Source organism: Erpetoichthys calabaricus, chromosome 8, assembly GCF_900747795.2.
Source record: "Erpetoichthys calabaricus chromosome 8, fErpCal1.3, whole genome shotgun sequence".
In the NCBI taxonomy this organism is placed as follows: domain Eukaryota; kingdom Metazoa; phylum Chordata; class Cladistia; order Polypteriformes; family Polypteridae; genus Erpetoichthys; species Erpetoichthys calabaricus.
This window is the reverse complement of record NC_041401.2, coordinates 108,054,199-108,068,975: the sequence shown is the minus strand read 5'-3', so window position 1 is coordinate 108,068,975 and position 14,777 is coordinate 108,054,199.

The following is a 14,777-nucleotide window of genomic DNA, read 5'->3' as shown; positions in this document are numbered from 1 at the left end:
CTAACAGCTAGAAATACCCAATATTGTGAATATGATTTTGTTCTAGTATAATGTTTTTATATATTTTCTCCTTCTCTCGCTCTCTCAAAATATTTATCAAAATACAGGCTTGGGCATTGCATACTTTGTGTCTGTCTCTCTCTGTCTCTACCTTTCTGTATGTGTGTATTTATACCATATACACACACGCACCTTGTCATGCATGGGCATTTGGGGGTCTCCCGAAAAGCTTGACTGAGGTAAGAACTACCACTCTGAGGCGAGAGGGGATGTTGTTCCTCATAGTATCCTAATAGTACCCAGTGAGGGCACTTCTGCACAACCATGATGTCCAGAGCAAACCCCGTCCCCTTCTGGTCATTGCGCCATATTATGTGGTGACCCAAGAAGGTGGCATCTGATTGCCGACCAGGACCCGAGTCTGTTAAAAGCTAAAATAGTAGAAATAAGAAAGCACTGTGTGCGCAACTGGCTGATAATTGTGTCAGTGTCTTTTTAGTTGTGCATTATGCACCCACTTTGCGTTTACTTTTAGTTAAAATTAAACGGGGTTACTAGAGTGGTACCCCAACATTTCTTTCTGCTTCCGACTGCATCCTTGCCACTGCTCAGAACACACACATACACATCTCAGATGCTATTTGTATGTTTTTTTTGGCAGTCAAACACCTATTGCATACTCTAATTTTACATGCTAATTTTCCATAAGAACAGCTAGGTGGGGCCTGAACAATGGTTTAAGTCCAGGGCCAACATCGCTGTAAGTCTATCCCAATGTTCTGTTAAAACAGTTTATTTGATGTAGTTTACTTGCACATGGAATTGCATTCTATTATCATTATTATTTTTGTTTATGAGTATGAAAAAAGTAAAATGCTCCAGTTTTCAAACCACTTAACTACAGTGGGTGCCTGAATGCACCTGATTGTTATGCCATGCATATATTTTCTAACTTGTTTTGTTTTTGAGAACAGACAGACTTGTGCCCAAGTAAGCATCTTGGTGGATAGTCTTCAGATGGGTCTGGAAACAAACTGCAGTCAAGTAGACACATTTAATTCTTGCATTAAAAGCTCTGCAGCAAATTTAAGTCAGCCAGTAAGGTGTAATTCTGAAGCATGAAGGTGAAGAACTGGAGCATTTGGATTTTGCAGTGCACAATAAAGCCTAACATAGCCAACCATTTGTTTTTTGCTTTATTTACATTTTTATATTGTATGAATTGCATGATGGTGGAGTCACTGGGGAGTGCTGCAACATCATAGGTGTTGTTTCTGATGTAGTATACATGTATAGTTTACAGTTACTCTCAGTCTGAATTTGGCTTTGGCTAGGGAAGATTTTTAAAGCAAATATCAATGGAAAAATTCTTAGGTTTAATACTTAGTACTAGGTTTTATGTTTGGGTTTGTTTAGTGTTTTGCGTACAACAAATATAACAAGATCGCTCAATAAAATTCCTCTTCAAATCTATCTGATCAAGATAAAACTGTGCACAAAAAATGAAGAAGCCATAGAAAAAAAAGATGAATCTGCCTAAGATGAAGAAAAGTGATAGTTTGCTACAACTATAGACTATACTGTACATGCAGAATAAAGAAAGCATTTTCTTCAGGGATTTGCAATCATTACTAAATCTATGTTTTTCTCTGTTTTCTTTTCTGGTGTTCTTGTGGTGGTGTTTTGCATAACCACCATCTGATCGATGCACTGTGCGGCTGCCTGTGATGCTTGATTTGAGCTGTCAATGAGACACGATGCATTAGAATAAAGCTTGGAAACAATGTAGAATGACTTAAGGATATTCATAATAGGTAGAATGGCCTGTGCGGCCTTGGAACCACTGCAGATTTTGTTGTTTTTTTTTCCCTCAGCTTATCTGGAGTTATTATCTGACCTTATCATTGTACTCTTCTGTAGAGACTTACAATATGATATTATATGCAAGGACTCTACTTTTCTTCTATTTATATATCCATGTCATGTAAGTGTCACACTCTTCCTAATTTAGAAAAGGAAGAATAATAACAGAAATCCTGAGTCATGGCTCTTTCAACAGAAGCTTTTTTAGAAATGAAATAATATATATATATATACACATTAACATTTTGAATATTAAAAATGGTAATGTCATAAAATTACCATTCAGTTCTCTTAACATTAGCATAAATTTATACTTTCTTTCTTCACTATGTTCCATATTAATGTATGTTATACTTTGCACAATAAATCACATGTCCACAAGTTAAAACACAAGTTCAGTTACAGGTGACTCAACTGCAATAAACTATTGCTAATCTTACTATGCTATGCATCATTTCACTGCACAAAGTATTCCAGTACGTATCACTTTAACAACGGGCGCTCATCAGGCTCCTATCAATTATGGAGAATCCACTGCATCCACTAAACAGTGTCATCTCCAGACAGAGGAGCAGCTTCAGCGACAGACTGCTGTTACAGTCCTGCTACACTGACAGATTGTTCCTCCCCCAAACTATGCGACTCTTAAATTCCACCCGGTGGGGGGGGGTAAACGTTAACATTATTCAAAGTTATTGTCTGTTTTTACCTGCATTTTTATTACTCTTTAATTTAATATTGTTTTTTGTATCAGTATGCTGCTGCTGGAGTATGTGAATTTCCCCTTGGGATTAATAAAGTATCTATCTATCTATCTATCTATCTATCTATCTATCTATCTATCTATCTATCTATCTATCTATCTATCTATCTATCTATCTATCTATCTATCTATCTATCTATCTATCTATTACAATTAAAGTAACAGAAATGTAGTGTTTCCTTTTTTATTTACTTGTGGTAATTTATTCAAAGAAAACTTAAAGAGTTAACAAGACAATGAATGAAAAACAGAAAAAATGAAAACATATACCATGCGTGTATTGTGTGCGTTTCACACTAAAGAATATTTTTAGCGTCTTTCTCGTTATTACATTATTAACACGGTATTTCAAAACAACAACTTTCAACATCTTTTTAAAATATGAACAATATGCTATGAACTTTTTTCTGTTTATTTAATTATAACATATATAACATTATATAACATCCTGTTACCAAGCATAAATGATCAATCCAGCAGATGTTCCTGCGGAGGCCATACCAATACAGAAAAGGCACAATATTCTTGAACTGAAACAGTTCCCAGTTAATTATAGTGCACAGCATAACCCAACCAAATTAAAAAAATGTTTGCTGGAGCTGAACCAAAATATACATCACATAAGGTTGTATTGATTTATTTGTATTATTTATTCATTATTGTTCTTGCTTAATTTAAGTTGTTTTATTTTATTGCAACTATTTCTTTGACATCTTATAAAGCACTATGAGCCAGAGTACATTCTGTGTATGAAAATATGCTATAATAATAAAACTTTGAAGTCAATAGAAATATAAATAATTCGCTGCATCAGGCAAAATTGAAGATAGGGTTGTCTGAAAGACATTTTAAAATAATTACATATGGGATTTTGAAATCAAATAATATTGATGTACGTAGAAATTATTTTTCAATATGTCTTATAGCAGCTGATGTTTACATTCGTTACCTATTAGTTAACTATTTTCAAAAATGGAATTACAAAATATTTGTTTAATAAAAGTATCGGCAGTCATGTTAACATTTTGGCATTGAACTATAGAAATAGTCAAAGAACTGGAGGTCAACCATATGGTTTCCAGCATCAGTCCAGGAGGCCCCCTGTAGCTGCAGGTTTTTGTTCCAACCAGTTTCACAATCAGTAAGTCATTTTACCTCAAACCGATCTTATTCTTTAATTAGCTTGTCATATTTTTCTTCAATTATGCTGAATTTAAAAAGAGCAGAAGCAGAGATTTTAAAGCATAAGTAAGAAATTAGCAATATGCATAGTTTTGCAATAGTTTCAGTTTCTTACATCTCTTTTCTCATGTATCTATTCACCTTTTTCTTTGTCTTTAAAGGTATTCTAACAATAACAAATTAACAATGACCTGAGTAGACCCCAGAGTAAATGAATCTGAATGCTCTTAACTTCTTATGAATGTAAATGTCACACTGCTGCTGTTTGTAAATTTGGAATAAGATAATGCAGAAAAGACCAGCTAAACAAATAAAGAAGCATTCTGAGGTAAAATGACTCACTGATTGGGAAAATGGTCATTCCTTTGCATTTGGGTGCGGACACATCATTAAAATATTCAAAACAACTGACTCAAAGTTACATTATGGAATATTGGTATGTTTATTGTCTCATTAGCAGTGGAGCTATATTTTTAAATATGTTAGTGATACAAACATTTTTCCACTACTGCTCACGCAACAGAATGCCACAGAAAGCAGTAGGTTGTGGGAGATGTAGTTCAGAGTCAAAGCTTGCTGTCTTATTGATGATCATGGTGAAACAAATAAACAAAGTGGTGGCATTTGCACTGGAATGGGTAATTAGTTGGTACAACCTGAATTCAGGGATGAATACTATTTCATAACATCATTAAGTTAATAGTCATAGCAGTCATATTTTGAAGAAAGATTTTAACAGTTTTGGAATGTTGATCTTTGTAAACGTTTTTATCAATGAGAAGAAATCTGACCGTCAAAACAGGTGCTCACCTGTTTATTGTAAAGTAATATCCACCATTTTACATCAATATGGTAGACATATTAGTAGCATATGTTCTAAATTGGGCTATTCAGCTCAAATGTTAAAATGAATCTTCATATAAATGTCTGTCAAATAATGTCATAAAATAACAACTTTTTGAGACACTATTCCTGAAATCCATTAGGCAGCTAACAGGCATGCCACACAATAATGATAATAAATTGTTCATGATTTTGTAAGGAACAGTGCCAATGTATGATTTAAATTTACAAAAGTCTGTAGTAATTTAAACCAATTTAAACAAAAATCCTAAGCTTTTTTTGAAGAATGACTAAGCTTATAGATGAATCCTTTCAACACAACAGAGGATTAGGCATTCTTGTATACCTTGTGTCCTAAGTGTCAGCTTTGGCAAAAACAAAAGATATTGTTTTATTTTCTTTAGAGAAAAAAGGTTTGGGCTACTTGAACAACCCTAATCATAAGTTTATTTACTTTAATATTAATAACTGCATATTGTTGAATGCTAATATAGGTAAAGTAAAAGCAACAACAATTTTGGTTATAATAATAATTATAATAATAAATATAATAATAATTCATCTCACCTTTCAAGTTACTAATTAAGATTAAGCAAGTGACTATGATCTTTTAGGTCCTGATAAATTAAAATGTCATTGCTTTTAAATATGTGTGAGGGTACAGGAACTTTATTAAAAATTTTATTTATAAACTAATATGTGATTAACAGAGAATAATTATACTTAACAAGACAAAAATAAGTAATAAAAATGTCAGTTGGATGACTAATTACACACATGTACACACATTCCTTACATAATGCATAATTCATTTTCAAAACAGTATTCTTAAAATTAATATTTCATTAAACTAAGTAATACAAAAGTATAACAGGAATGAGTCCTAATTTTTGAAATGTTGCTGTCCAGTCATTCAACATAATTAAACTGTTTGTAAGCAACACACTCTGTTAAACTGTTGCTTTAATAACAATTATGTTTTGTCTAACGTGAGTATTATTATTAACATCCGAAAAGGTAGCTGATATTATTTGTTTATATTATGAATAATTGTGTGGTTAATTTATAACAAAAAACAAAAGCAGTAGTAATTTGTGGATGTTTGTTTATTTATTTGGAGTGGAGGTGTAGCTCGTGATTACATTGAATAATTGTTCAGGAATATTCAACTGTATGAAAAATTACTTAAAGAACAAGAGAGTACAAACACATAACTCCAGTCCTTAAGTCATCACACTGACTTCCAGATAAGCTTAGGTCAGGTTTTGAAATCCTCTTTTTAACATACAAATCCTTAAATGGTTAAGATCCTGCTTACTATTCTGAATTTATCATTACTTACAAACCAGACCACACATTAAGATCTAAAGATGATGGCCCACTTATGATGCTAGGAATTAATAAAATAACAGTAGAGGCTGAACTTTTAGTTACAGGACCCTGAAGCTGTGGAATAATCTGCCTGCTATTATAAGAGGCACCCCTTCAATCTCAGCTTTTAAATCCAGGCTGAAGACTCACTACTTCAGTTTAGCATACCCTGAGTAGAGCTGCTGATTAACCGTGCATACTGCATCTCTGTGGTTAATCATTAGTACTAACATATAAGTAATGTAATATTTATAAAGTGCTACTAATGTTCATCTATTCTGTTTTTCTTCTAAGTATTCACATGTGGCACTTGTGACATTGCTATCTTGCCAAGTTGTTTGCCTAAAATGGAAAAATCATCTCAGATAAAGGAGCACTGGAATCATTGTTTAGAAGGGTCCTTTCATCAGATTGGCTGGCCCAGCACTGACTCATCTGTAGAATGGCCAATAGAGGGAGGCGGCTTATAGGCCACAGTCTCCAGGACTGTAAACTGCGTCTGACGCCTTCTCTACAATCTGGCCGTGGTTCTACAATTAGCTGATGGACAGATGCTGTTGTTTTTAACTTATGTTATTTATTTTCTACTTTGTTTTTGATGTATTTGAACAAATCCATACCATTGTATGTGACAGTTCTTGCATTGTGCCTTGAGAGTTTTAGCGTCACTCTTCACTTGCACTTGGTGAGGAGCGCTGTGCAAGAATAAAGTAGTTTGCACTGTTGCATTGTATTTCTGAGGTAACAATGATAGATTTAGCTCCACAAAGAGAATTACTTGTGTTCTGCTTTGTGTATTGTTTTGACACCCTTTGCAAGCCCAAACTACCTGCCTCTATGTCTTTCTTAATTGCCTTTCCCAAAATGTGTTAATTTTTTTTTCTTTTCTTGTCTTCTTACGGAATCAAGGCTGGGAGGTTGTCAAAAAACAAGGCCCGTTAAAGCCCATTGAGGCATTCCTTTTGTGATTTTGGGCTATACAAGAAATAAATTGTTGTTGTAGTTGTAACTGAATGTGTCTCATAAGGAAAAAAAAATCCCTTGTTTTACTCTAGTTTGGCCACACTTCTCACCATCCTGCTTGTAATGTGTACTTTTCCTTGGAAGCACTAAAATAAAAAATGGGAACCAAAAGAACCATAGTGCACCCTTGCTTTACTTGTAGAACATTTCAAGTTGCACTTTTAATGCGTAGGGATGGACATTGCTAATAGATGGAACTCTACATATGACATCTCATTCTATATATGTTACATTTGTTATTAAAAAAAAAAGAAACAAAAAAACAAAGGGAAAACTTTCTAAATAACAGAAGTGACTAAGAAAAGAAATGTCATAACACCAGAAAAAGAGTTAAAACTAAGAATCTGTGCTATCTTTTGTCATACTAAAACACCAAACCAAAAATAAAAGCCAAAGCCAGAAAAGGGTGTATAATGCTAATTAAAAACACTAATAACAACATAGAGATTTCATTAAACTATCTTCAAAATCAGATGATCAGGAAGTGCAAGGTGCCAAGCTTTCTTCCCTGTCATTATGATTACCTCAGTACCGTGCACCTCAGTGGGTTGTTGCATAGAAATACCATGGCAACTAGTGCTTAAAATGATGATGCCTATGATAACAAAGTTGGAAGAAGACACAAAAAATATATAACCATTAGAAAACATTAAATCTAAAATTTAAATCAAAACTGCATTGTTCAACTCTAAACCTACATCCAAGTGCATAAGATAAGTAATTAAACTCAAGGGGAACAGCAAATAAATAAAGACAAATACAAATGATAACCCTAAGGAAAGGGAACTGACAAAATGTCTTAATACACCATAGTCATAAAAACCAAAAGCGCCTTCAGAGGTTGGGAGAAAAATGTATTTATGGAGAGATAAATTGTTAAAGTGCCAGGAATCATAATAAAACACAAGACTCGTAGATTTGTTCTCAAGCCACTTGTTAGTGGTATGGGCATTCACTACTGGTTGAGCTACATTAACTATTCGTATTTCTCACCAGGGGCCTCATGTATAAACGGTGCGTACGCACAGAAATGTTGCGTACGAATGTTTCCACGCTCAAATTGCGATGTATAAAACCTAAACTTGGAGTAAAGCCACGCACATTTCCATGGTACCTCATACCCTGGCGTACGCAATTTCTCCGCTCGGTTTTGCAGACTGGCGGCACCCAGCGTCAAAGCAGTGCTACTGTTCCTGTGTGGTCACCCTTTCTTTCTTAGATCCACATTCCTGACGCGGCTTTATAAATACACTGAAACTAACTGCATATTGTTTATTAGTGTAATGCACCTGATTGTAATTAACCTGCAGTAATATAATGGTCCAGAGAATAGCCATAGTATTCCAAATACCATAACTGCTTTAGCGTTGTTACTCTCAATGCATCTTCTTCTTCTTTCAGCTGCTCCCGTTAAAACCTTCCTCTTGTGTTAGGGTCAGCACCGACCCATTTTACTTTTTAAATGCATAAAACTACTACCTAATTTTGTTTATTGCATCAAGGCTTTTTGACTTTGTCAGGAATCTGTATTTAATTAAAATAAAACAAAAAAAAAAACAATTGTACTAAATTATAAAATGCTCTGGTGAAAATTATTACCTTTGTGTTGGCAGGGTCAGTTTTGACCCAGTTATAATTTAAGGTTATAAAACAATAGTTAGGGTCAAAACAAAAATCCTAAACACACTTTGAGGGGCTTCTCTCTTTGCCTGTGTGTCTCCTTACCTGAACAAACAAAACAAACAAACAAAGACAGACATGTTCAGACATGTAAGGCTTGCATAAGACAAATTTAGTTTAGCGTTGGTGACTTGCAGAGTACACATCTCCTGTTTGCAGCAGTCAAAAATGAGAAGAAGATTTACAGTAAGCCAAGCTCTGGATCATATCTTTTCTGAAAATGAGGCAGAGGACACAGAACAGCATAGTGATACAGATGAGCAGGTTTCCGAGGAGGAAGACATTGTAGAGTATCTACCAGAAGGCACAGACACATCTGATGAGTCTGATGAGGAGGTCACCGATGCTGAAGCTGCACTCACTCCTGCTGAAACGTTCAAATCCAAAAGTGGTAACATCTGTTGGAGCTCAGTACCTCCTGACTTACATGGCAGGGCAGCTGCTGCAAATGTCATCAAAATGACCCCTGGAATCACAAGGTTTGCTGTGACGAGAGTAAGTGACATCAAGACATGTTTTGATCTGTTTATGCCATTGTCACTAAAGAAAGTCATGATTGCTATGACAAACCTTGAAGGAAAAAAGGTTCATGGCGACATGTGGAATGACATTGATGAGGAATACCTGGATGCTTATATTGGTGTTCTTCTTCTTGCTGGTGTTTACAAATCCAGCAATGAGGCCACTGATAGTCTCTGGGAAGCGTCGACAGGCAGAAATATTTTCCAGGCAACAATGTCACTTCAGGCATTTTGAATGATATCAAGAGTCCTTAGATTTGACAACAGAGAAACTAGAGAAAAATCTGACAAGCTTGCTCCCATCAGGGATGTCTGGTAAAGGTGGGTGCAGCTCCTTCCACTGATGTTCAACCCAGGGCCAGAGGTAACAGTAGATGAACGTTTTGTCCCTTTCCGTGGAAAATGCCCTTTCTGGCAGTACATGCCTAGTAAGCCAGGGAAATAAGGCATAAAAATTTGGGCAGCCTGTGATGCAAAAACCAGCTATGCATGGAATCTGCAGATTTACACAGGCAAACATGAAAGTGGCATTCCTGAGAAAAATCAAGGAAAACGTGTAGTCCTCTATATGACTACTGGACTACGGGGTCACAATATCACATGTGACAATTTCTTTACCAGCTATGACCTTGGACAAGAACTTCTCAGGTGGAAACTTACCATGGTGGGCAAAGTAAACAAAAAAAAAAAAAACCTGAGCTGCCTGCCGAAATTTTGCAGGTGAAGGACAGGGCTCCACTTTCTTCAAAATTTGCTTTTACAGACACCACCACGGTTGTTTCATATTGTCCAAAAAAACACCGGAGTGTGATACTTATGTCCACTTTTCACAGAGACGCAGCTGTGTCATCAGCAAGTGACAAAAAACCCATAATTATCTTGGACTATAATAAAAACAAAGGTGGAGTGGACAACCTGGACAAGCTGACTGCCACCTACACTTGCCAGAGAATGACCAGGAGATGGCCAATGGTTGTGTTTTATAACATTCTAGATGTGTCTGCATACAATGCATTTGTGTTGTGGACCCACATTCACCTAGGGTGGAACTCAACCAGAAAAAACAAGCGGAGAATGTTTCTTGAGGAGTTAGGAAGTTCCCTTGTCAAGGCACACATTGAGCGAAGGGAACGGGTGCCCCGGGACCCAGCCGCTGCAGCCTTGGTCAGACAGCTGCAGAGCTCACGTAGCACTCCTTCCACACCATCAGCAACACAAAGAGCATCAGTGCCAGCATCCTCTTCGGCCAGCACTGCCTCAACATCAACCTACACAGCCACAGCCACAACCCCACTGAGGCCACCTGATTCTAAAAGAAAGAGGTGTCAGGTCTGCCCTAGCAATAAAGACAGAAAGACAAATGTACTCTGCTTCTACTGCAAAAAATATATTTGCAAAGAACACACTAAAAGTGTCACTTTTTGCCACACATGCATCTAAATGCTCATGCATGTTCTTGCACACAAAGACGTTTTTTGGAACTAGTGCCTCATTTCTATTGGTTTGATTTGCTTGATTGTTTGTTGTTTGTTTGACCTTGTAAATCCACATTTTGAGATTTACATGTTTAGCTTTCCATTTATATTAAAGTTATTTTTGAAAATATTTTTTTGCCTTTTTCTTTGAAATAAATATATATATGGGTGAAATTTGACCCGTAACACCATAGATGTTACTGTAGTAATTAATATTATAATAAAAAATATATATAACAAATTTATTTAAGAGATGTGTTCTAATACCCCTCAGTAATAGTCAGGTAACATAACAACCTTTTATTTATTTAAATAATTCTCTTGAGGTTCATTTAATCATTTTTTAAAATTGAAAATGAGAGGTATGTTGTTAAAGTAAAAGCTCATGAGGTCACAGCAAAAATATTAAAAACATTCTTTTAATGGACAAGGAAGCGTAACAAAGTAACCAAGAGGTAAGGAAAAAAATTGGATGATAAATAATTGTTTTGAGGGTAATATGGCTGATTAAAGACACGGGTCAAATCCGACCCGTTAACATAAGAGATAGTAACAGAAAGCTAACATAAGAGGAAGAGGGTTGCCACAGCGGATCATCTTTTTCCATATTATTCTCACTGCACCACTCGGAGTATTTATATCACTGTATCTGAGTGGGGAATCACAGCAGCAGCTAATTGGAAACAGAATTATCGGTATACAGCATGAAGCAGACGCTGCCTGAGTCACGGCAAAACATTTCAGAGACTTTCCTGTACGGACTTCACTGTTTAGAAAAACTTTCATCCCAAGAACTATAAACGCACTCAATCAGTCCATCAAGTGCTCCTTGTAGAACTGTTTGTACTTATAAGTACAATTACCTCACTGTAAACTTGCACTATAGTTATAATATTGCACAACCTGCGCCACTTTATAAAGCGCGTATTTACATATGATGACGATATCATTTTTAAGATGAAATGCAGCAAAATATGTTGATTATATTATACAGATAAAACTTTAACTTCATTTAAATAATCTGTATTGTTAATAATTAAAAATGTGAGGACACGGTGCCGCAGCGCTAGCTAGTTCAGGGATTGTTCCTGCATTGCGTTGTATTCTTGCTGGTGCTGACGCGACACTGGAAGGATAGACAGATAAAATAATTAAACATGTACTACGAAGATATTTCAATGTTCCTTAAAAGTTTTGAAGAATCGGCGTTCTAAGCTTACAAATGGCTTCACATCTATTACAGAGCTGATTGTGTGGCAATTGGGTATTTGGAGAAAGAAAAGTAAGGACAGGAATTGGAGGTTAGTACGTTTGAAAGAGACAGTACTTCTGTAATAAATTATTTCATCGAAGGTCGCGCATGGCGCAGCAAGCCTCTTGCGTGAGACATGAACAAGCACTGCGCCACCGTGTTCCCATGTTTAATAACATGCTTTCATTCCTATCATCATGAAAAAGATATCACGTATACATCTCAGTATTTTAATTATTTAGAGCTGTAATATCACGAATGTAATGAATTATGTGTCCTGTCGGAGAAAGAGAAAGCCCGTTTAAGCAGCAGGTAGTGATTCACACACAGAGCACATAGAAGATCAAATACAGAACAAAGCATTTAACGTGCTACTTTAGTTACAATGGGATTTGAGAAACTAGTAAATTAAACGATTTTAAGATGAAGTTTATGATGTTCTGCTTTAATGGCAAAATAAACTACGTGATTAAAGTGGAAATTTCGAGATTAAAGTTGACATTTTGTGCTTTTTTCCCACTGTGTGCCTATTTTTTTTGTCTGCACCCTAATAAGCTTTCATATGACACTCAGACGGTGGGCTACGACTCGCCTTTTCACGGCGACTTTCATATGTGACTTCTTTTTTATTACGGACACTGTGCGACTTTGTGAACTTGAGCTTTCGAGTTTCTCCGACACTCTGTCACTCAATCAACTTCCTTTTGTTGATTATACCACTGTTTAAACCAACAAATAGTACGTTTTTCCTTTGCCTCCACTTGGTATTCGCTGAAATTCTTATATTTTCCCTCGTGCTTTTCCCATTGTCTTTTCACAGAAGGCTATTTATATTGATTTTCATATTCAAAGAGGCGTAATTCTGGGAGGAGTTTGGGCGGGACAGAAGGCGCGTGCACGTGCGTTAATTTTCACACTGATCGGGATTTATGTAGCAGAAGAACGTGGAAGTTTGCGTATGTACAGATTCCTGCATCTGGATTTTTCTGTGCGTATGCACATTCCCGCTTTTGTGCTTACGCCAAGTTATAGTGTGAGTTCTATGCACGGCGTTATACATGAGGCCCCAGATCTTTGAAAACATTTCTCTGGAGCATCATTGTGCAACTGAAATTGTGATTCACTACTCCACAAAACTGCTGAACCATTCTGTAGCAAACTTTCTGTACTCAAATAATGTGTTCTGCCCTTGATGTTTTTTTACAGACAGCAGTAACCGTTTGACACATCTTTTAGGCACAAAACCAGCAAGAGATAACCTTCTTGTAATTGCCCTTCTACAAATAGTGTAGTTGTTTGAGATCATGAATTTTCTAACACTTTTCTCAGACTTTGTTTCTCTCTTTCAGCACCACACATTTCAGATGATGGTCACTCATACATGGGCCTTCTAGATCCTTTTACCTCAAGCAACATCATCTGTTGGTCCATACCATTGACCTTTTCTATCAAAAGCTGATAGAGAAATAGGATTTGTCTCTGCTATTAGGTCTTGTAAATTTTAGAATAGCTGTAGATGGCCAGATAAAATCTAGCTGTATGATTCCTTTAAACAACCCCAGCATAATATTTTGCTTTTTTTGGAGTATTTTTTGTCATTCATTCATTCATTCATTTTATTCATTACTCACAACACAACATATTGCAGGTCTCTCCCTGGTCTGTCACATATGACTCCATTTATAATCTCATTAACAAGCCTTTGATGAGCTGTATCAGGTGTAGTTGATCGCTAAATAAAGACTTTTAGGTAAAAAAATCTCAAGAATATTTTTGTAAATGTTTGTATCGCTGAATATGTATTAGTATGATTTCAGATTAAATAGTTAAATCATTATCATGATTTTAATTTATTATATAAGGTCATATACATGTGTTTCCAACATTTTTTCAAAACAACAATTCACTAAAGACAAAATGTATTAGCAAATGAAGATGCAGAGGCTATCAATAAGATATAGTATGTATTTTAATGTGCAATATGTTATAACATTGCACAGTCTGTATTGCATTTGTGGAAAAAAAACTTCCTGGCCCATTATATTGGTGCATATAATACATTGTATATATGTATGTGTGTGTGTGTGTGTGTGTGTGTGTGTGTGTGTGTGTCTGATTGGATTTATACTTTAAATGTATTGATGGTCAGTAGTAATGGTTCTTTGGACCAGATCCAGTTGGCATAGGCCTTGGTCCCAGCATGACCTATACGTCCTGTATTAAGAGGTTCCAGAAATAAATCAATGCATATGTTCCAAACACTGTGAAAACTATAATGCAAACTTTAATACAATGTAGCACAAGCACTACCAATTGCAAGGTAAGAGCATTCATTTATTTCAGAAACCTACTTTCGCCATTAAAGGAATGCAGAGAACATGGTAAAGCATATTGTCGTAAAACACAAAAATAAAACTAATGCAAACACAACACTTGGGTTCTTGGAAACATATCTCATGTTTGTGTTGACTTATAAAAGATGCATTTTGTAAATGATAAATGACTAAAAGAAATGTACTGACCTTTCATAATTCTTTCCTTTTATTGAATGTCACCTACTTAGGTGATGCATGGTTGCTTTTCTAACAACAGACTAAAGAAGATTGATGGCTTGTATTACTGACCAGTAACATTTACCAAAACAAATTCTTAGCTCTGAATTTATTTCCAGTGTCAGAGTGAAGTCCTGACAAAGGCATTGATGTTATATCTGTGTCCGAATCATGAAAGCTACTGTTTCATACGTAAATGATTTCCTTTTAAATTATTTAACTGTTTTAAACCTATACCATTCATGAAAAGGA